The 23,246-nt window shown below is 38.9% G+C and overlaps 1 long non-coding RNA gene across 1 annotated transcript in view; it reads right to left on the bottom strand.

Annotated features, from left to right (window-relative positions):
- Window positions 1-1,067: 1,067 nt before the first annotated feature.
- Window positions 1,068-23,246, bottom strand: part of LOC143024146 (uncharacterized) — a 65,113-nt gene continuing 42,934 nt past the window's right edge. The window contains exon 3 of the long non-coding RNA XR_012966268.1: window positions 1,068-1,098. This is a non-coding gene — a long non-coding RNA (uncharacterized LOC143024146). The remainder of the gene's footprint in view (window positions 1,099-23,246) is intronic.

Raw genomic sequence — 23,246 nt, 5'->3', positions numbered from 1 at the left:
TTTAATTCAAGCAAATAATACATAGACAACAAACAAATCAACAAACAGTATAAAATAAATTGCAGGCATTACAGCATCTTGCTTCGGTGTTTATCTAGATGAATCTTAAGCTTCAAACTGAACTACATTGCACTGCCTCTGCAGAAAGTTTATTCCATTCATTAACCACACAGTTGGCAAGGTTGTTTCTACCCACTAACAAATTAAATTTATTTCCTGACAGTCTGAAACCATTATTTCTTGTTAGATTCTCATTCAGTGTGAAAATTTTGTCACTTTTGATGTTGTCAATTCCCTTTAGAATCTTAAAGACCTGTATCGAGTCACCTCTGAGTCAATGCTTTTTTTAGGGAAAACAGATTCATATGTTTCAGTTGATTTTCATATGATTTATTTTTGATATTTGGAATCAGTTTTATTTTTACATTAAAATCTTAGTAACTTGATCAATCTAATTCATAGATTCCACCTTAATTTACAGCATGTAACATGAGAAGTATCCAAGAACCTGTAATAGTTCAAAATACTGAGATATGAAAACACAATGACACTACAACGCATGTCTTGTATCAGGTCTAGGACTTTGGGACTAACCACCTGGCATGAGGATGCCTACAGGGCCTCCTAGGTGCCTTAGTCACGTGATCTCAGGGAGACACTCATTTCAGTGTCTTGTAGTAATGCTAGACTTACTAACAAAGGAAACTATCCTATATTAAGATAAAAGTACATAGTTAATAATAGGATTCATACCTAATAATTAGGATTCATTGAGATTAAACAAATATGCAATACCAATAGTCCCAGGGGTCATAGGAGAGTAACACCCACTACCTTGACACTAGGGGAAGAGGTTTGTTGCTAGTTCCAGTGGGACACCACTCAACCTCCAGGACTCCCATCTCCAGCCCATGCAGATATGCCACACATGGCAAACATGTGGGTTAGTGACCCATAATGGGGTTGGATGGCCACTGACTCAGAGTTCGTCTGCTCTTTTGATGGTTTTCTTTTTCCTTCATCTGGGTGTTCAACATATCCTCCTCACTGGTGGGTGACCAGTGGGGTATCTGGTTTAGTCGCAGATAATCCAACCATCTGTAATAAGGTACAGTAATACAAATAGGTAAATATTCACACAGTTGGAGCAAAAAAGACAAAAACATTCCTTTTCTATATATTACAACTAAGTTATTGTTGTTCTTATCATCCCCTAGACTGTCTGTCCAAGCAGTCCTGTCTCCCTGAGGAACACCATGGCTGGAATGGGATTTTCCCATAAATCCCTTATAGAGCATATATTGTGTCATTGGTGTGTGTAATTGTGAACAATGCAATCTTCCATAACATGTTGTATAGTATGGGATGAAGTGTTGCATCCTGGACAATTATCTGAGAAGTGGTCATCCAGCCTTTTCTGGAAGCTTAGAAGGGCTGGATGGTGGCCACACTGCAGTTTGGCCAAGTGGACTCTGTCCTTTCAGGGTAAAGAGGATTCAGAGGGATGGATATCAAGGGGTATGGCATGCAGCAATGTATTGTCTTTCAATTTGTTGATGGAGCAGTGAGTGATATCATTATGGATATGCTTCTGGAGGCCGGTATCTGGTGATTGTGGAGGAAGAGAAGGGAATATATGTGTGTGATATAGGTATTTGGGTGTTGTTTTAATGTTTCTTGGCATGTAGGTATTCTGCTATGTAGTGTATTACCTAGTTGTATTATATGGGAAGGGAGCTATGCTCGTGGTGACCCATCTTTGTATCTCTCAGCATCAAGTTTTTTCTTAAAATCTTGAATAGTATTTGCACACACTGTTTCTTTGTCTAATTTGTTCCAAGTATCTATCACTCTGTGTGGAAAGCTATTTTTTTTTTTTCCCCAGATCTCTTCTGTAATTATCTTTTTTTAGTTTCTTTTCATATCCTCTTGTTTTTCCATTGTCCCATTTCAATAAATCATTCTTAACTAAGATTTCCCCCCATCTGGGGTATTGGCTGCATGTTATTGTGGCAAAATAGCATGCAGTTGATACTTTAGGGTCTATATGGGGTGCCCCTACGGACCAGAGCCACACATCATTTTGTCTGTGATAGAGGAAAACTCTGTACATAGAAAAATTATGACACTTTTATACTACAACTGTTCCTCTGTTATACTGTCCCCCAAGCCCTTGTTACTGTTCTGTACCATTTCTCTGAATATTCATTTCCTTTTTTCGCATACCTACCCTGTGGTGGGGACAAAAGAATACTGCCACCAAGCATTTTCACTTGAGTCGTAAAAGGCGACAAAAAAGGGACGGGGGATGGGATTAGGAGTCCTACTACCTGTAGCCCCAAAAGGGGACATTCCTAAAAAAGAAAGTAAAGGCATAAGAGGGTCTGGGAGCTTTCCAACCAGTACCCTAAGGTTTGGGTCTTTTAATGTGGGTGGATGTGGTACAGATGAGAGTAAAAGGGAAGAGAATAGGCAGTATGTTTGTGAGAAGAAAGATGGATGTACTGGCTTTGAGTGAAAATAAAAGGGAAGGGCAACTGTGAGTTTGGGAGTGTAGCTGGGAGGTACTCAGGAGTGAAGAGGGGACGAGGGAGAGAAGGGGTGGCTATACTAGTAAGTGAAGAGATAAGTAAGCGGGTAGTGGAGTGAAAGGAGGTGTCATCAAAGTTGATGTGGATGAAGGTGAAGCTGGGAAAGGAGATGTGGGTTTTGTTAAGTGCGTAAGGGCCTGGTAGTGAGAAGAGCGTAGAGGAAAGGGAGGCATTCTGGGTAGATATAAATGAGTGCATAGAGGGATTAGGGAGAAATGTCAATGTAGTTGTATTGGGAGATCTAAATGCTAGAGTAGGAAATGAACCAATAGACGGAGTGATTGGAAAGCATGGAGTTTGAGGCAAAAATCATAGTGGAGAGTTGATGGTGGAGATGTGTCTTGAAAGAGAGTTGATGATAGCAAATACAGTGTTTAAGAAGAAAGTCGAGTGTAAGAGGCCGGTAGATGGAGGTAGAAAAATTAGGTAGATGGAGAGGTAGATCGAGGACAGGAAGGAAACTTTATAGTCTTTTTATTAGGTTGTTTTGATAAAGTGGCTGACCGCTCCAACTGCGAGTGCTGAGTTGGGGAGTGGTGGAGTCGCCGTCCTGTCTAGGTAAACAAACGACCGATGGGAGGGTTTAGTTGTTGCATGTTGATACAGAGGTGACTGATTGTAATAATGCTGATGTAACCAAAATTGTGAGCGTACAGCCATCTCCGTTGCAACATAATGCTTATGTAGCAATGTTACTGGAAGGACTGTAACAGCCTCTCGGATTGGAGAAAAATGTGTACCAGGAGAAATATTATTGGGCAAGGGGAAAAAGGCACGCCCTTAAGGTGTGGCACTTGTTTGAGAAGTAAAAGACTATTGGATGAATGAAAAAAGTGATGTCAGAACAAAGGTGGCCTGACGTGACGTTGAGAATTCCTTGCGGGATTCTCAAGGTGTACTCATGTTCACTGGGAGAAAAAAAAAAAAAAAAAAACTGTCCCACCCCCTTGTTGTCACCACTGTTTTCCCCCTCTTTGCTGTCTTTAACCCTCTTCAGTAATTTTCTAGAGTTTTCTTGTTAATTCGTAAGTTTCACTCATGTCCAGGTTTTTCTTAGTAAGTAGGCCCCCTGCCTAAGTTCCGATTGAGGGTGAATAAAATGAGGGTGTAATTTTCAGTGAACGTGTTGGTCTAAATCAGTACACCCTGAGAATCCCGCAAGGAATTCTCAATGTCACGTCAAGCCACCTTCGTTCTGACGTCACTTTTTTCATTCATCCAATAGTCTTTTACTTCTCAAACAAGTGCCACACCTTAAGGGCGTGCCTTTTTCCCCTTGCTCACTACACCTTTTGTTGTACCAGCTTTTTATGTATATTCTTTCCATTTGTTGTTGTGGTACATTTTTATTCACTCCCTCATTATAAATTTCTTTTAGTATATTCCATTTCTCTTCTATCCCCTGTAACGTAATATTAGATATTACGTCATATGTGTAATTGTTATAGAATTGTGTTCCTTTGTATTACATAACTATGTTCATATTTCTTGTCTATGTATGTATTGTAACAATGTTAAGCAGTAACGCCCGTCCACTATATGTAATCTTGCCTACGTGCGGAGAGAGGTGCGCACTCTTGTAGAACAAACAGACAAGCGAAATCCTGAATAGTTCGGAGCGCACAGATTTGACAGTTACTAAATAAGTAGATTGTTCAAGCGAGTCGAGGGTCTTAAAACTACCCATGTTGACGTGTGTTAACTTACCCTCCTCCCCTCCTTTCGCTCTCCCGAACACTCACCCGGAAGTATCCCGCTTCCGGTCCAATGGTATATAAGCGGTGGAAATCGCTCACTCCTCGTCATTTTCTCGCATATCTTATCTCTTGATAAAAACTGGAAGTTTAGACTCATGAGACGATTGGTGTGAAGTGATCACCCTTTTTGCCTACATTACGTGTCTGATATACATTGCATTACTTTATACTTATTTGTACTTATTACTTATTCTGATGCATGTTCCTGATCTCTTTGTACTTAGATAGTACCATATTGTATACGTATCTTGTGTTTCTTATTTGAACGATAATTTCCATATTCTTATAATCATGTAACGGTCCCATTGACCCTACTGCCCATTCTCTTTTGTGTTGATTGCCTGTAAATATTTTCCATTAATAATTTCGTTTACTAGTTTTACCGCTAGTTTAATATTCCTTTCCTGGAATCTTCTTTGTTACCTTTACTTCTAGTCTTACGAATTATCTAGGCCCTGACCAGATAGTTCAGTCCTACAGTGGCTTCTAGAAGTGAGCTGGTTCTTAAGCACTTATCCGTTATACGTAACATCTCTTCACTAACCAGCCCGCCCGTAACAAAGTGGCGACCCTTGCCAAGGATATTGGATCAGGTATTTAACACATTCTTTTAGAGATGGATGATATAATTCAAGAATTCGTTCAAAATCCCAAGGTAAGTTTCTTAAAGAAACAAACTAAAGACACTTTGATAGAAATAGGCAAGCACTTTGGAGTAGACATTGATACAAGTTTGCGAAAGAAAAAAAATACTTCAGGAACTCGTTGAAAATCTGATCGAAGATGAGATCTTATCTCCAGAAGAGATTACAGCTATACAAATTCCTTCAAATAGGTTAGAAATAGAGGCACGACTAACCGAACTTAAGATTAAGGAGATTGAATTAAAGGTCAGGAGAGTAGAATTTGAGGAGGAAGCTAAATTGAAACAAATGCAAATGGAGGCAGACTTTAAAGCTAAAGAGGAGGAAACTAAACTGAAACAAATGCAAATTGAGGCAGAATTTAAAGCTAAAGAGGAGGAAACTAAACTGAAACAAATGCAAATTGAGGCAGAATTTAGAGCTAGAGAAGAGGAAGCTAAAGTGAAACAAATAGAAAGAGAGAACGAAACTAAAGTCAAATTGGCAGAGTTAGAATTAAAGACGGCAGAAGTAGAAGCTAGGATTGTTGATAGACAACCCGTAGTTCAGGAAGGTCATATAGATATTTCCAAGTATGTAAAACTTCTACCCAAATTTTCAGAAGGAGAGCCAGAAATTTTCTTTCTTCAGTGGGAAAAATTGGCGCAACAGTTACAAATCCCTAAAGAAAATTGGCCATTAATCATTCAAACACAATTTAAGGGTAAGGCTCAGCAAATTTATACTTCTCTTTCAGAAGCAGAAAGCGAGTATGATAATATGAAAGCTTGTATTTTAAAAGCTTATGAACTAATACCAGAGGCCTATAGACAGAAATTCCGTAATTATAGGAAGACACCTCAGTTAACATACGTAGAATATGCGGCTCAACAAGAGAGGTTATTCAATAGGTGGTGTTTGGCTAGTGAAACGGACACCTTAGATAGACTTAAACAGTTGATTTTATTGGAGCAGTTTAAGAATACCTTAGAGACAGATCTTAGGATTTTTATAGATGATCATGTTCCCGAAACTTTAACTAAAGCTGCTGTATTGGCTGATGAGTTCACACTAAATCATAAACCTAAGTCAAGACAAATGGAATCCCAAAAGTCAGTCATATATTCCAGATTCAACAAAATACTCTGATCCTTGGTCCCCAAAGAAACGCTTTGAAAATCAGTCTAGCCCATCACATTTCAGTTACAGGTCTGATTTCAATCAATATCCTCCAAACCAACCTTGGCAAAGAATGGAAAGGTTTAAGACTAATCCCCCTGTAACTTGTTCATATTGTAAACAGGTTGGCCATCACATTTCTAATTGCAGAAAGAGACTGACACCCTCATTCTCCAATAAGACACCAACTCTTGTAAGTAATATAAAATCAGACGATTCAAAATCCTCTATTCAGGATACACTACCAAAGAAGCCGGTATTGTCAAGTAATGTAGAACCCCCCTCATCAGATCATGATCCTTGTTTCAAACCATTTGTATCTTCAGGAACTATATCTCATAGTAGTAGTTCACAACAATATCCTATTTCCATACTCCGAGACACAGGAGCAAAGCAAAGTCTGATTTTAAATTCTGTCTTGCAGAATCTGGGTGAGTCATATACAGGTTATGATATATTGATAGAAGGAGTTGGAGGAATTGTAAAATGTCCATTACATAATGTTTTCTTGCGGTCTGATTTAACAACCGGAATGGTTAAAGTAGCAGTAGTAGACTCTCTTCCCATAGTAGGAATATCCTTATTGTTGGCCAATGACATCGCTGGAAGCAAAGTCATTTCTCCCTTAATAACAAATAACCCTAAGACCTCAGTAGAACCTTCAGATAACTTACAGTTGTTTCCCGCTTGTGCTGTAACCAGATCTCAGTACAAGAAATCTGAAGAGGAGACCTATAATTTAGAATCCCTATTCTCCCAAACTGACCCATCTTCTTCTTCACCAGTTTCTCTATCTAGAGCAGAATTAATCAAAGAACAGAAGTCAGATCCTTCTCTTAAAAATTTGTACGAGATTGTTTCATCTCCAGAAGAAGTTGAAAATATGTCACGAGGTTTCTATATAGAAAACGGAGTCCTAATGCAAAAATGGAGAGCATCCACCGCAACCGCTGACCAGCCATGGCAAGTAAGGAATCAAATAGTCCTCCCTCTTGGTTTCAGGAATAATGTTCTAAGATTGGCTCATGATACTCCCTTAGCAGGTCACTTAGGGGTAAGAAAGACCTTGTTCAACATAACCCAACATTTCCATTGGCCCACGGTTGTCAAAGATGTTGCCCAATATTGTAAAACATGTCATACATGTCAACTTGTAGGTAAGCCCAACCAGAAAATTGTAGAAGCTCCACTCCATCCCATTCCTGTAATGGAAGAGCCATTTAAAAAAGTTCTTATTGACTGTGTAGGACTTTACCTCCTTCAAGTAAAGGAAATCAGTACATTCTCACAATCATGTGTATGAGCACTCGTTTTCCAGAAGCAATTCCTTTGAAAAATATTAAAGCTCAAAACATAATCAGAGAAATGTTGAAATATTTCACTATGGTAGGATTTCCTAAGAACATTCAAAGTGATGAAGGAAGTAATTTTCTTTCCAACAAGTTTAGGGAAACTCTTGTAACACTAGGTATAAATCATGTAACTTCCTCCGCCTATCATCCTCAATCACAAGGTGCTCTAGAGCGCTTTCACCAAACGCTCAAGACAATGTTAAGAATCTTCTGTGCTGAGAACACTCGAAATTGGGAAGACGGACTCCCCTTTTTGTTGTTCGCCACCCGAACAACAATTCAAGAAAGCCTTGGATTCAGCCCGTCAGAATTAGTCTTCGGTCATGAAGTCCGTGGTCCCCTAAAGATATTTCATGAACAATGGATGAAAGAAGAACCACCTGTTCCTTCTTTGAAATACGTGTCCCAGGTCACCGAGAAGTTGTTAGAAGCTTGGAAGTTGGCAAGAGAGAACTTGACGAATGCTCAACGAGTAATGAAAGGTCGGTATGATAAAAATTCTAAACCTAGAACTTTCTCTCCAGGAGATCAAGTGTTACTTTATCTTCCCATACCAGGAGATCCATTGCAGGCTAAATACAAAGGACCCTATGAAGTCTTGTCCAGAGCCAGTGATCTCAACTACATAATCAAAACTCCAGACAGAAGAAAGAGTTCCCGTCTCTGTCACATAAATACCTTAAAACCTTATCATTCCAGAGATCCAATTCCAATTTACAGCTCTACCACAATAGAATCGGAAGAGCCTCCTGATAACCTGCCTAATCCTCCTGAGATTCCCTTGGAAAACTCTCAGATACTACAAAATCTTCAGATAAAAGTAGGACACTTATCTGAGAAACAAGGTAAAGACATTCTTTCTCTCTTAAGAAGTTTTCCAAAATTATTTCTAGATTCCCCAAGATTCACTTCTTTGATAGAACATGAAATAATTCTAGACTCGCCAAGGGCTATCAAACAAGCCCCTTATAGAGTCAATCCAAAAAAGGAGTTCATAAAAGCAGAAATAAACACTCTGCTTCAACAGGGAATAATTGAACCCTCCAGTAGTCCTTGGGCATCTCCTTGCATTCTTGTCCCTAAATCTGACAATTCTTATCGCCTGTGCATTGACTACAGGAAAATCAATGCCCATACTAAGGCCGATGCTTTTCCTATCCCTAGGATAGATGATATCATAGACAGTCTAGGAACTGCCAAGTATGTATCCAAGTTGGATATGTTAAGGGGATACTATCAAATCCCTGTGGTGCCTCGCTCAAGAGAAGTTACCGCTTTCATTACGGAAGAGGGATTGTTCCAATTCAGAGCAATGCCATTTGGGCTTAAAAATGCCCCTGCCACTTACCAAAGAATGATAAGTAATCTTGTTGCAGGATTGCCAGGAGTAAAAACTTATCTAGATGATGTGATAATATTTAGTCAGTCTTGGACAGAACACATTGAACACCTAAATAATTTCTTTTATAGAGCAGAACAAGCAAACCTTACCATCAATTTGTCCAAATGTGATTTCGGACATACACAGGTCCCCTATTTGGGATTTAAAGTTGGAAATTCCCAAGTGTTTCCAATAGACGCCAAGATAAAAGCCATCAATGATGTACCAACACCCACTAATCGTAGAGAGGTACGTCGATTCCTTGGAATGAGTGGCTATTATCGCCGTTTTTGTCCAAATTTTTCAGATGTAGCAGAACCATTGACTGACCTGTTGAGAAAAGACCACGACTTCGTGTGGACACCTACCTGTGAGACGGCCTTCAAAAACCTGAAGTCCCTTCTCACTAACGCACCAGTTCTAAGGGCACCCGATTTCCAACGACCCTTTCTTCTGCAAGTCGACGCCAGCGACACCGGTATCGGTGCCGCCCTCTTGCAAGAACACAATGAAGTTCTTCACGCTATCGCCTACTACAGCAAGAAGCTGTCCCCTGCGCAGAAGAACTACTCAACAATTGAGAAGGAGACGCTCGCTTTGGTCCAGGCCCTTATCCACTTCGAAGTCTACCTGGGTTCCTCAACTACCATTCAAGTATATTCGGATCACAACCCCTTAAAGTTCCTACAGACTATGAAAAACAAGAATCCGAGACTTACACGTTGGAGTTTATTTCTCCAACCCTTTAATCTAACAATTCATCATATAAAAGGCGTCTTTAATGTTTTAGCCGACGTCCTTTCTAGAACATAGCTTTTCAACAGAAAGTGAAAAGCTTTCCCAAACGGTGGAGGTGTAACGTAATATTAGATATTACGTCATATGTGTAATTATGTTATAGAATTGTGTTCCTTTGTATTACATAACTATGTTCATATTTCTTGTCTATGTATGTATTGTAACAATGTTAAGCAGTAACGCCCGTCCACTATATGTAATCTTGCCTACGTGCGGAGAGAGGTGCGCACTCTTGTAGAACAAACAGACAAGCGAAATCCTGAATAGTTCGGAGCGCACAGATTTGACAGTTACTAAATAAGTAGATTGTTCAAGCGAGTCGAGGGTCTTAAAACTACCCATGTTGACGTGTGTTAACTTACCCTCCTCCCCTCCTTTCGCTCTCCCGAACACTCACCCGGAAGTATCCCGCTTCCGGTCCAATGGTATATAAGCGGTGGAAATCGCTCACTCCTCGTCATTTTCTCGCATATCTTATCTCTTGATAAAAACTGGAAGTTTAGACTCATGAGACGATTGGTGTGAAGTGATCACCCTTTTTGCCTACATTACGTGTCTGATATACATTGCATTACTTTATACTTATTTGTACTTATTACTTATTCTGATGCATGTTCCTGATCTCTTTGTACTTAGATAGTACCATATTGTATACGTATCTTGTGTTTCTTATTTGAACGATAATTTCCATATTCTTATAATCATGTAACGGTCCCATTGACCCTACTGCCCATTCTCTTTTGTGTTGATTGCCTGTAAATATTTTCCATATTAATAATTTCGTTTACTAGTTTTACCGCTAGTTTAATATTCCTTTCCTGGAATCTTCTTTGTTACCTTTACTTCTAGTCTTACGAATTATCTAGGCCCTGACCAGATAGTTCAGTCCTACAGTGGCTTCTAGAAGTGAGCTGGTTCTTAAGCACTTATCCGTTATACGTAACGTCTCTTCACTAACCAGCCCGCCCGTAACACCCCGCTTCTTCATTTAGGAATTTTTCCCAGTTCACATTGCGATAGAATTTTTTGTTTCCCAAAATTTTTGTTGTTGTACATTAGTCTTCCTATTCTACATTTATCATTTCTGCTTTAATCCATTTGCTCTTTCAACTCAAATTCTATTAGTACATGGTCACTCTTTCCTATCGGTGTTGTGCAATAAATGTTATTGAGAATTTCAGGCTCTGTCGTATTAAATCCAGCCTTGATGGTTCTTCACTACCTCTGTGTAGTGGGTGTGCTGTGTTTGTGGCAACTGCAGCAAGTGTTTGTGTGCCTCCCATGTCAAGGTGATCCTTGACTTTGAGGACTTTCATTTTATGGACCACATGGTGTATATACATTCACCAACATTGCAAAATACAGCTATTCACACACTACACCCAACATCTGGAGGCATGGGAAAATCATCACCATCCCCAAACCCAACAAAGATCCAACAGTTCCAGCATCACACTTCTCTGCACCCCCTCCAATGTCATAGAATGCCTCATACTACAACTTATCACAACATGTACCTCCCTTCCTAAATTACAACGGTTTTAGACCAAATCACCTCTTTCTCTTCTTTGCTCTAAACTTGTTAACTCTGGAGCAAAGAAGAGAAAGAGGCGATTTGATAACCATCTATAGAATTATGAAAGGGATGGAAATCCTTGATAGGGATGATCTACTTAAATGGGACAGAAGAAATACAAGAGGACACAAGAAGAAACTTAAAGACAGTTACAGAAGAGATCTGAAAAAGAACAGCTTTCCACACAGAGTAATAGATACATGGAATAAATTGAAAGAGAAAACAGTGAGTGCTAAAACTATACATGACTTTAAGAAAGAACTGGATTCGGAAAGATATAACTGCGGGTCTCTACGAGCATAGCTCTTCTCCCACGAAATACAACTAGGTAAATGCTACATTCCACACTCTTCTGATAAACCTCACATAAAGAGTTTTTGATAACATCAATTCAAATAAGCCCCATAAAGAACATAATGTATTACCATGGATAACCAAGGAAGAGCATGCCAACAAGAGACCATTTGGTGTATAACTAGGTCGGGTGCAGAAAAAATATACTAAATAAAATAAACAGATAATGATAAATAATAAACACAGATGAATAATAGATAATGATAAATAGATAAACACTAAATAATAATAAACAGATAAATAATGTTATATCAAATAACAAAAAATAAGCCGATAAATAATAGTAAATAAATAAAATAGAATAAAATAAATGGCAGGCATTACAACATTTTGCTTTGATGCTTATCTAAATAAATCTTAAAACTTCAAACTGTACTACATTGCACTGCCTCTGCAGGAAGTTTATTCCATTCACTTACTACACAGTTGAAGTTTTTTCTACCCACTTCCAAAAGAAATTTACTTCCTGACAGTTTGAGACCATTATTTCTTGTCTGATTCACATTCAGTGTGAAAATGTTGTCACTTGATGTTATCAATTCCCATTAGAATCTTAACAACCTGTATAAAATCACTCCTGAGTCTATGCTTTTTTTAAGGAAAATAGATTCATATGTTTTGGTCAAATTTTGTATGATTTATTTCTAATATTTTGAATCGGCTTTGTGGCTCGCAATTGTACTGTTTCCAATCTGTCAATGTCTTTAATGAGATTTGGTGACCATAAGGAAACAGCATATTCCAAATGTAGACAAACTAACAAATTATAGCTTATTAATGACAGATTGACTTTTAAAATCAAAAGATTGTGCAATCAGTCTTAGAATCTTATTTGCTTTCTCTGGGTTAGAAACAGACTGCTTAAATGACTTGAAATCATTACTGATAACTATACTGAGATCCTTTTCACTATTTGTTTTTGTCAATGAATCTCCTAATAACTTGTAATTGTATTTATAGTTATTTTTACCTATGTGCATAACCTTACATTTACTTGGGTTAAATTTCATTATGCTCCTTTCACACCACTGCTCTAGTTTATCCAAATCTTCTTGAATATCTAATTGGTTTAAGTAATCATTAGCCATTCCACACAGTTTTGTATCATCAGCAAATCTAGAGACAATAGATTTCAGCCTGTGGTCTATATCATTTGTACATACTATGAAAAGAAGTGGCCCATGAATGGAATCCTGAGGAACTCCACTTGTAACATTTTTCCATCTAGAAGTTTTGCCATTTAGAACTCTGTTTACGATTGTTTAACCAATTACTAGTCCAGTTTAATCGGCTACTGTTTATTCTGTGTGAAGCTAATGTAGCAAGTAGTCTTTCATGTGGGATGGTATCAAAATCCTTCTCAGAGTCCATGTATATCAAATCTATATTGTTTCTTTTGTCATAATTTGAGATGACTGTGTTGTAGAATTTAAGTGGGTTAGTCATGCAAGAATGTTTGTCTGAATACATGCTGGTACCATTTATTAAAGTTACTTTTTAAACAGTATCCAATAGTATTTCTGATGACAGTTTTCATAATTTTTCCTATGATTGAGGTTAAACTTATAGGCCTGTAGTTCACTGGCTTCTTTTTGTCACCCTTTTTGAATACAGGATTAATATTAGTTAACTTCCATTCTCTTCGGACACCTCCAGATACGATTTTTTGAAAATAAAATCTACTGTAAAACAAATAGCAATTATATCTCACTACACAAGCAGGGTACAAACAAACAGATCGTAAGAGTTTTAGAAAAGATTTGTGAAAGGTACCGCTATAATTCGACTACATAAAGATTCAGAAAAGATCAAGATTTAGAAAGGAGTATGGCAAGGTGATACAATTACAGCCATACTATTTACAGCATGCTTGGAAGATATTTTCAGAAGATTGAGTTGGAAAAAAAAGTTTAAAAATTTAAGGCAAATATTTGAACCACCTAAGATTTGCGGATGGCATTATTCTTATTTCAGAAAGAGTTGAAGACTTGCAAGATGTGCTGAGTGATCTAAACAAGGAAAGTATCAAAGTAGGTTTAATAATAAATAAGAGTAAAACCAAAGTAATGTTTAACACAGAAGTTCAAAGTCAAGAGATTGTAATTGATGGTGGGAGTCTTGAAGAAGTTGAGGAGTATAATTATCTAAGGCAGATGGTGAAAGTGACGAAAGATCATGATAATGAAATAAAAAGACACATAACAATTGGTTGGAAAGTGTTTTGTAAATATAATAAAATCTTGAGAGCCTCTCTACTTTATGTTTGAAACAGTTTACAATCAATGCATTGTGCCAGCAATAATCTACGGGTGTGAGACTTGGAATCCAACGAAGATGATGGAAGTAAAACTAAGGACTGTACAGAGGAGAATAGAGAGATCAATGATGGGAATAATGGTGAGAGATTGAAAGAGAGCAAGTTGGGTGAGAGAGCAGACTAGAGTGAAAGATATTGTGGAGGTGGTAAAAGAGAGGGAGTGGAATTGGGCAGGTAAGTTAGTGCGAATGACTGATGAACGATGGAGCAAGTGTGTTACTGAGTGGATGCCGCAAGATAGGAAGTGTGGAAGAGGGAGACAAGACAGGAGGTGGAGAGATGATATCAAGAAGTTTGCAGGAGTGATATGGCAGAGGAAGGCGCAGTCGTGTGAATCATATCTACGAATAGTGACAAGTGATTGTGTTGTGTTCTTGTAATTGTATACGTGTATCCGGCCTAGATATGGACCAAAAGGTCTCCTGTCAGCATGCTCCGCCTTTGTAATCCTTTGCAATCCTTATAGCGCTATACAGTTACAGGTATAAGATAAAATGTAGTGTTCTATTTAGAATCAAAACAGTATTCTGTTACTGTACTCTAAAGGTAGGAGTAATAGTATTAGGTAAGCAGAGTAAGCTTTGTTTATTTAGTTTATTTAGAGACCGCTTTGGTTTCTTTTGTTGATTTATATTTTCTCTTTGCTGTTTGTATTGCTGAAGGAGGAACAAAATGGCTTGTGAAGGTTGTGTGAACCTGGAGGACCGTCTCAGGATGTGCGAGGAGGAAATATATCTTCTCAGGAGTGCACTCTGTGAGAAGAGTCCTCCCCACAACCCAAAGAGCATTCCACTTCTTCCCCTTCTGCCACTGCCATGAGCGAGTGGCACTCTGTGGGGTCCTGTTTGTCGAGCCCACGTTCGGTAACCGGGTGCCCTGAGGAGCAACTGCTGGCTCTAGCCAATCGTTTTCCTCTGCTGGAGGATGAAGTGGCTGAAAATCAGTTCTTGGTGGTACAGGACTCAATGGTGCAAGGCTATGATGACATTCTGCAGTGGAAAACTAAACGACGTTGCAAGCTTCTGTCAACTGGGCCGTGGGATTGCCGACCATCAGGGAGCAAAGACAGATGAACAAGGTTACGATTGTTCATACGGGAAGTAACAATGTGGGTAGGGTGAGATCAGAGGAACTTGTTCAGAATTACAAGGTCCTCCTTCAGGAGATGATGGAACGTGGGAGCTGTCACATATTCTGTGGGATCCTTTCGAGGATCTACGCAGGCTCGTGTTGGAACAGTAGAGCCATAGGGATCCATAAGAGGATATGATTGTGCATGCAAATGGGATACCACTTTCTTGATCCTTGGTATCTCTTTTCCAGGTGTCATGACCTTTACATTTCTGATCCACCTTAGCCACAGAGGCAAAGATGTTCTTACAAACCTCATTTTGGGAGTTTGTAATGAACTAGTTCACTTTTTGGGGTAGAAACTGAAAGGGAAGGGGAAATAGAGTGTACTGGGGAAAACAGAGTAGAGTAAAGCAATAATGTAGAACAATATGCCAGTATAGGACAAAATATAATTTTAGGATATAATGTTGGTAGAGGACAAAATATTACATTAGGATGTACTTGTAATGTCAAAGGACAAGATATCACAATGGGATATAACGACAGTGGAGGACAAAAGATCACGATGGGATGTAATGATAATGGAGAACAAAATATCATGATGGGATGTAATGATAGTGGAGGACAAAATATCATGGTAGAATATAATGTCAGCGGAGGACAAAATATAATTTTAGGAAGGGATGCCAGCCAGAATGTCAATGGACAAAATATCACAATGGGATGTAATGACAGTGGACAAAAGATCATGATGGGATGTAATGATAGTGGAGGAAAAAATATCATGGTAGGATATAATGTCACTTATAGGACAAAATATAATTTTAGGAAGGGATGCCAGACAGAATGTCAATGAACGACAGGAGACCGGCATGACACGTGATGTAGGGGGGCAAAGTGTACAAAAGAGTTAGGATGACTGTGAGTGGCCAGATGTCTATAATGGGCAAAATGTTAATGAGGCATTGAATATAAATGAAGGACCAAATATCAATATAGAACAAGGTGTAAAAAAAAAAAAAAATTATATTGTAGGGTATGATATTGAAACTCGAAACATGTAAAAAAGAAATAATCACGAGTTTCTTAAAACCATGTACTCTATTGCTCATAATATTAGGAACAAATTCCAAGAAATACAGGCGTATGTCAAAAACAAAAATCTTGATATGATAGGAATAACTGAGACATGGTTAAACGGTAAAGAGTTTGATGCTGAATTCAATATTGTGGGATTTAAACACTTTCATCAGGATAGAAACCACAAGAAGGGTGGGGGTGTTCTGTTGTACGTTAAAAACAAATGTCCATGCTTGTGTTTAAGAGAAAGTAAAACAGGATGCATATGATAGTTTGTGGGTAGAATTAACCCAAGCAAATAGACAAAAAATGAATGTAGGTGTAATATATAGGCCAAAGACATTATCATTAGCAGACAACAAACTGTTGTTTCAAGAACTGTCTAGTTTCTGCAACTGGGACTTATTGATAATGGGTGATTTCAATTTTACTGACATTGATTGGATAACCCTTGAACATGGCCATATAGGTAGTTGCTTGATAGATTTTCTTGGTGACAATTACTTAGTTCATCATGTAAAAGAGCCCACAAGACATGGAAACTTATTCGATCTATTGATCACTAGCCACAAAAGCATGATAACCAATGTAGAAGTTGGTGAAACTGTTGCAAATAGTGATCACAACCTAGTTTGATTCAAACTACTAACATTTTTTAGAATAGATACTTACATCCATACATATACCAAAGGTATACTACCTCAACCCCCATCCTCCACCCATTCCACCTCATGCATCATAACATCATCCATATACAACCATTCTCCATTCACCCCTGTCTTCTGTCCTCTCCCGTCCTTCCTCAACAGACATTCCCCTCTTCCCCAAAGCCCCTTTTACCCCATCCATCCATCTCATCCTAGGTCACCCCCTCATGTTCACTCCTTCCACATCTGCCTTCCACACCTCTTTTACTAGTCTTTCTTCACTCATTCTTTCCATGTGTCCAAACCATCCCAATACTCTTTCATCCACCCTATCTCCCAATCCCTTTTCACCCCCGTTCTCCTCACCTCCTCATTTCTCACTCTATCCAGTCTAATAACCCCTATCATACTTCTCAGACACCTCATCTCAAACACATTTAAACTCCTCTCTTATGTTCCATGTTTCTGCCCCATACAGTGCTGTTGGTACAATCACTCCTTCATACAGTCTCCTCTTAGCATCCATTCCCAGATGTCTATTTCTCATTACACTTTTTAATCCACCAAGGCATTTACTCGCTTGTCTCAATCTACCCCTTTCCTGTCACATTCGCACCCAAGTATCTAAAACTATCCACTTCCTCCAGTTTCTCACACTTAATGCTCACATCCAGTCTACTGTCACTCTCTCCCCTTGTACATCTCATCACCTTACTTTTGCCCACATTTGTCTTCAACTTCCCTCTACCTCTTCAACTTCCCAACTACCACACACAAACACACCGAAAATTCTTGGTGTAACATACGATACATCCATGTCTTTCAAACAACACCTCACAAACATAAAAAACAAATGCACACCTAGACTTAACGCACTTAAGTCAATCACTGGAACAACATTTGGACAAAACAAAGAAACTAATATAACAATATACAAACAATGCATACGCTCAGTGATGAATTATGCGAGTCCTGCATGGGCTCCTAATCTCAGTGAGACACACCACAACACCCTTCAAATCATACAAAACAAAGCCCTAAAAACAATTACAGGCTGCACAAATACATCACCTACAGACCATTTACACCATGAAACAAAAGTCCTCAAAGTCAAGGACCACCTCGACATGAGAGGCACACAAACACTTGCTGCAGCCACCACAAACACATCACACCCGCTACACTACATAGCAGAACACCCACACACACCAAGAAACATTAAAACCACACCCAAAGACCTTTATTACGCACAGATACTCTCTTCTCTTCCTCCACAACCACCAAATACCAGCCTCCGGAAACATATTCATAATCATATCACTCACCGCTCCATTAACACACTGAAAGACAACACACTGCTGCGTGCCAGACCCCCTGATATCCACCCTTCTGAATCCTCTCTCCCACGAAAGGACAGAGTCCACTTGGCCAGACTGCGATGCGGTCACCACCCAGCACTTCTAAGCTACCAGAAGAGGCTGGACGACCGTGTTGTGAACAGCTGCCCAGGATGTAACACTTCACCCCATACCATACAACACATAATGGAAGACTGCATTATACACAATCATGCACGCAAACAACACAACATACACTCTATAAAGGATTTGTGGGAAAACCCAGTTTCGGCTGTGGCCTTCCTTGGGGAGACGGGACTGCTCGGACAGACAGTCTAGGGAACGACAACAACAACAACTTCCCTCTTTCACACACCTTCTCAAACTCTGTCACTAACTTCCTCAATCCCTCCTTTGATCCTGCTACAAGCACAGTGTCGTCAGCAAACATTAGCTGGCTCACCTCCCACTTTTCTCCATTTTCTTTAACCATCTCCAATCCCTAACCCACCACCCTTGCATTTACCTCTTGCACCACCCCATCCATGTATAAGTTGAACAGTCAGGGTGACATAACACATCCCTGATGAAGTCCCACCTTTACCTCAAACCACTCATTCTCTCCATTTCTAATCCTGGCACATGCTCTACTACTCTTGTAAAAATTCTTGACAGCTCCTAAAAGCTTTCCTCCTATCCTGTATATCTGCAAAACCTCCCACATTGCCTTCCTGTCTACCCTGTCATAAGCCTTTTCCAGATCCATAAAAGCCCAAAATACATCCTTACATTTTCCTATAGTTTTCTCACATATCTGTCTTACCATAAAAATCTGATCTACGCAACCTCTACCTGTCCTAAATCCACACTGTTCCTCACCAATTACTCCCTCTGTTCCTCTCCTAATCCTCTCAATCAAGATCCTCCCATAAGCCTTTCCAACTACACTTAAGCTAATCCCTCTGAAACTACTACACTCACATGTGTTCCCTTTTCCCTTGTAAAGCAGAACTATACAAGCACTCCTCCAGTTCTTTGGCACTCTACCCTCTCTGAAAGAAACATTAAACAACTTCACCAGCCAGTTCACCATTACTGTACCTCCTTTTTTCAGATACTTGTGTTTCTAAAATACCCGATTTCAGTAAAGCTCAGTTCATAGGACTATGTCAGGAGCTTCAGCTTACAGATTGGGAGGCACAATTAAGCAAAAGACCTGTAGATCAGATGTGGGAAATATTTCAAAATATGCTTACTAAGATGATTCATACATCCCTTTTAAGGACAGATGTCCCCCAAATGAGGCTCTCTCAAAATGGCTTGACATAGAAACTGAAAAAAGTATTGCTAAAAAGAGACAGGCTTATATGAAATACAAGTGCTTGGGCGAATCTAATGACTATCAAAGTTATATATTAATACAGAGAGATTTAAAAAGACAATAAAAAAACAAAAACGACAATACGAAATGAATATCCCTGATAAATCCAAAGAGAATCCAAAAGAATTCTATACTTACATTAGAGATAAAAAGGTTGTTAGGAATCACACTGGTCCACTATTATCTGCTGATGGTCAATTTGAATATTCAAATGAAGTAATGTGCGATATTTTAAACAATTATTTTAGCTCAATATTCATAAATAGTTTGGATGGTTTGGACACATGGAAAGAATGAGTGAAGAAAGACTAGTAAAAGAGGTATGGAAGGCAGATGTGGAGGGAGTGAACATGAGGGGATGTCCTAGGATGAGATGGATGGATGGGGGAAGGGGGCTTTGGGGAAGAGGGAAATGTCTGTTGAGGAAGGACGGGAGAGGACAGAAGATAGGGGTGAATGAAGAATGGTTGTATATGGATGATGCTGTGATGCATGAGGTGGAATGGGTGGGGGGATGGGGGGTGAGGTAGTATGTGTGAGCAAAATTTGATGCAGCCCGAAGGGATTTCTCCCTCATCTTCTCCTTTTATGCATGGGGGGACGGAGAGGGGGGTCGCCGACTTAATGAAGCGGCCTTGCTGTGGATGTGCTGTGACTTGCGACACTGCCTCTGACCCAGGGCAGTGGACAAGGTGCAGGGATGACCTGTCATCCAGGAGGTAGTAAGATAAGAGGGAGGGTGGAGGGGAGTGGAGTGTATTCAGGGATGGGATGGGTGGGATTGATTTTATGCCTTTTTCTTTTTGGCTACCTCCCTTGTAAGGGGGAAAAAGCCTTGGTATATGTATGTATGTATTCATAAATGAAACACCACAAAGTGAACTCCAAACTGAAACCTGTGAAAAGTCTAGGGTAAACTTACTACGGTAAATATAATAAAAGAAAAAATTAAAAGGTATACAGAGAAACTCAAAGTTAATAAAACACCAGGGCCTGATGGTTGGCATCCAAGAATCTTAAAGGAAATGAAAAATGAGATTGTTGTTCCATTAGAAATTATTTTCAAGAAATCCATCATATCTGGAAATGTCCCAAGAGAATGAAAGCTAGTTAATGTTACTCCCATATCCAAAAAAGGTGACAAAAAGAATCCAAATAACTACAGGCCTATCAGATTGACTTCAATCATAGGAAAAATGATGGAAACTATCATCAGAGATGCTATCGAACATCATTTAGAAAGTAACGGTTTGATAAATGATAGCCAGCATGGTTTCAGACAGAAACATTCTTGCATGACTAACTTGAATTCTACAACACAATTATCTCAAATTATGACAAAAGAAACAATATAGATTTAATATATCTAGACTTTGGAAAAACTTTTGATACCATCAGACTACTTACTAAATTAGCTTCACACGGAATAAGTGGTAGCCTATTAAGTTGGACTAGTAATTGGTTGAATGATCAAAAACGGAGTTATTTTAAATGGAAAAACTTCTAGATGGAAAATTTTTACAAATGGAGTTCCTCAGGGTTCTGTTCTTGGGCCACTTCTATTCATAGTATATATAAATGATATAGACCTCAGACTAAAATGTACTGTTTCCAAATTTGCTGACGATACAAAACTGTGTGGAATGACAAATGATCTCTTAAACCAATTGGATATTCAAGAAGATTTAGATACATCACAGTAATAGTCTAAAAAGTGGCTAATGAAATTTAACACAAGTAAATGCATGGTAATACACATAGGTAAAAATAACAGTAAGTACGATTACAAGTTATTTGGAAATTCGTTAACAAAAGTGGATAGTGAAAAGGATCTCGGCATAATTATAAGTAATGATCTCAAATCATCTAAGCAGTGTATTTCAGCCTCTGAGAAAGCAAATAAGATTCTAGGACTGATTGCACCATCTTTTGACTTCAAAACTCCATCACTCATTAACAAGCTATATAAATCGTTAGTGTGTCCACATTTGGAATATGCTGTTTCCGTATGGTCACCGAATCTCATTAAAGACATTAACAGATTGGAAAAAGTACAATGTCAAGCCACACAACTAATTACAAATATCAAAAATAAATCATACAAAAATTGACTAAAACATATGAATCTGTTTTTCCTAAAAATGCATAGATTCTGAGGTGACTTAATACAGGTCTTTAAGATTCTAAAGGAAATTGACAACATCAAAACTGACAAAATTTTCATACTGAATGAGAATCAGACAAGAAACAATGGTCTCAAACTGTCTAGAAATAGATTTAATTTGGAAGTGGGTAGAAACAACTTCACCAACCATGGTTAATGAATGGAATAAACTTTCTGTAGAGACAGTGCAATGTAGTTCAGTTCGAGGCTTTAAGAATCATTTAGATAAACACCCAAGATGCTATAATGACTATCATTTATTTTATATCATTTATTTGTTTTGTTATAATTATTGTTTATTATTATTTGCTTGAATCTCATTTATTATTAGTTATATGTCAATTTATCATTATTTACTATTTACCTGTTTGTTTATTACTTAAATATACATATGCCTTTATTTATGTTTCATTTTTATTTACATTATTATAGTTTTTATATATTCATTTATTTCTTTATCATTATTATGATTTTTTTCGCATCTGACCTAAATATGGACCTAAAGGTCTCCTGTCAGCATGCTCCGCCCTTGTAATCCTTTGAAATCATGGAATGCTATGAAGGAGCCATTTGTTCAGCAGTGGACTCAGGATGGCTGATTTGATTAATTGACTGATTGATTGGAACAACAATCTTGTTTTTCATTTCCACATCTTTTATTTATTCTATTTTTTATAATTTACAGTAACTCCTAGACCCTCTTATGCCTTTACTTTTTTTTTAGGAATGTCGCCAGGGAGGATGCCTAGTCCCAATCCCCGTCCCTTTTCTCACGCCTCTTACAATCCAAGTGGAAATACTGGGTGGCAGTATTCTTTTGCCCCCACCACAGGGTAGGTAGGCGAAAAAGGAAATGAATATTCAGAGAAATTGTACAGGACAGTAACAAGGGGTTGGGGGACAGCATAATGGAGGGACAGTCGTAGTATAAAAGTGTCATTTCTCTATGAACAGAGTTTTCCTCTATCACAGACAAAATGATGTGTGGCTCTGGTCCGTAGGATGGTTTGGACACATGGAAAGAATGAGTGAAGAAAGACTAGTAAAAGAGGTATGGAAGGCAGATGTGGAGGGAGTGAACATGAGGGGACATCCTAGGATAAGATGGATGGATGGGGTGAAGGGGGCTTTGGAGGAGAGGGGAATGTCTGTTGAGGAAGGGTGGGAGAGGATAGAAGACAGGGGTGAATGTAGAATGGTTGTATATGGATGGTGTTGTGATGCATGAGGTGGAATGGGTGGGGGATTGGGTGTGAGGTAGTATGTGTGAGCAAAATTTGACGCAGCCCGAAAGGATTTCTCCCCATCTTCTTCTTTTGTGCATGGGGGGACGGAGAGGGGGGGTTGCCAATTTAATGAAGCGGCCTTGCTGTGGATGTGCTGTGATTGCGACACTGCCTCTGACCCAGGGCAGTGGACAAGGTGCAGGGATGACCCGTCATCCAGGAGGTGCTAAGATAAGAGGGAGGGTGGAGGTGTGGAGTGTATGTAGGGATGGAATGTGTGGGAATGATTTTATGCCTTTTTCTTTTTGGCTACCTCCCTTGAAAGGGGGAAAAAGCCTTGGTATATGTGTATGTATTTACAGTAACAAGCCACCTCAATGGAAGGAAGACTGACTACAGCCTGGCATGG

Source organism: Oratosquilla oratoria, unplaced genomic scaffold, assembly GCF_046742065.1.
Source record: "Oratosquilla oratoria isolate Oo_2021 unplaced genomic scaffold, ASM4674206v1 SCAFFOLD98, whole genome shotgun sequence".
Classification (NCBI taxonomy): Eukaryota; Metazoa; Arthropoda; class Malacostraca; order Stomatopoda; family Squillidae; genus Oratosquilla; species Oratosquilla oratoria.
This window is presented reverse-complemented; position numbering and strand designations above follow the sequence as displayed.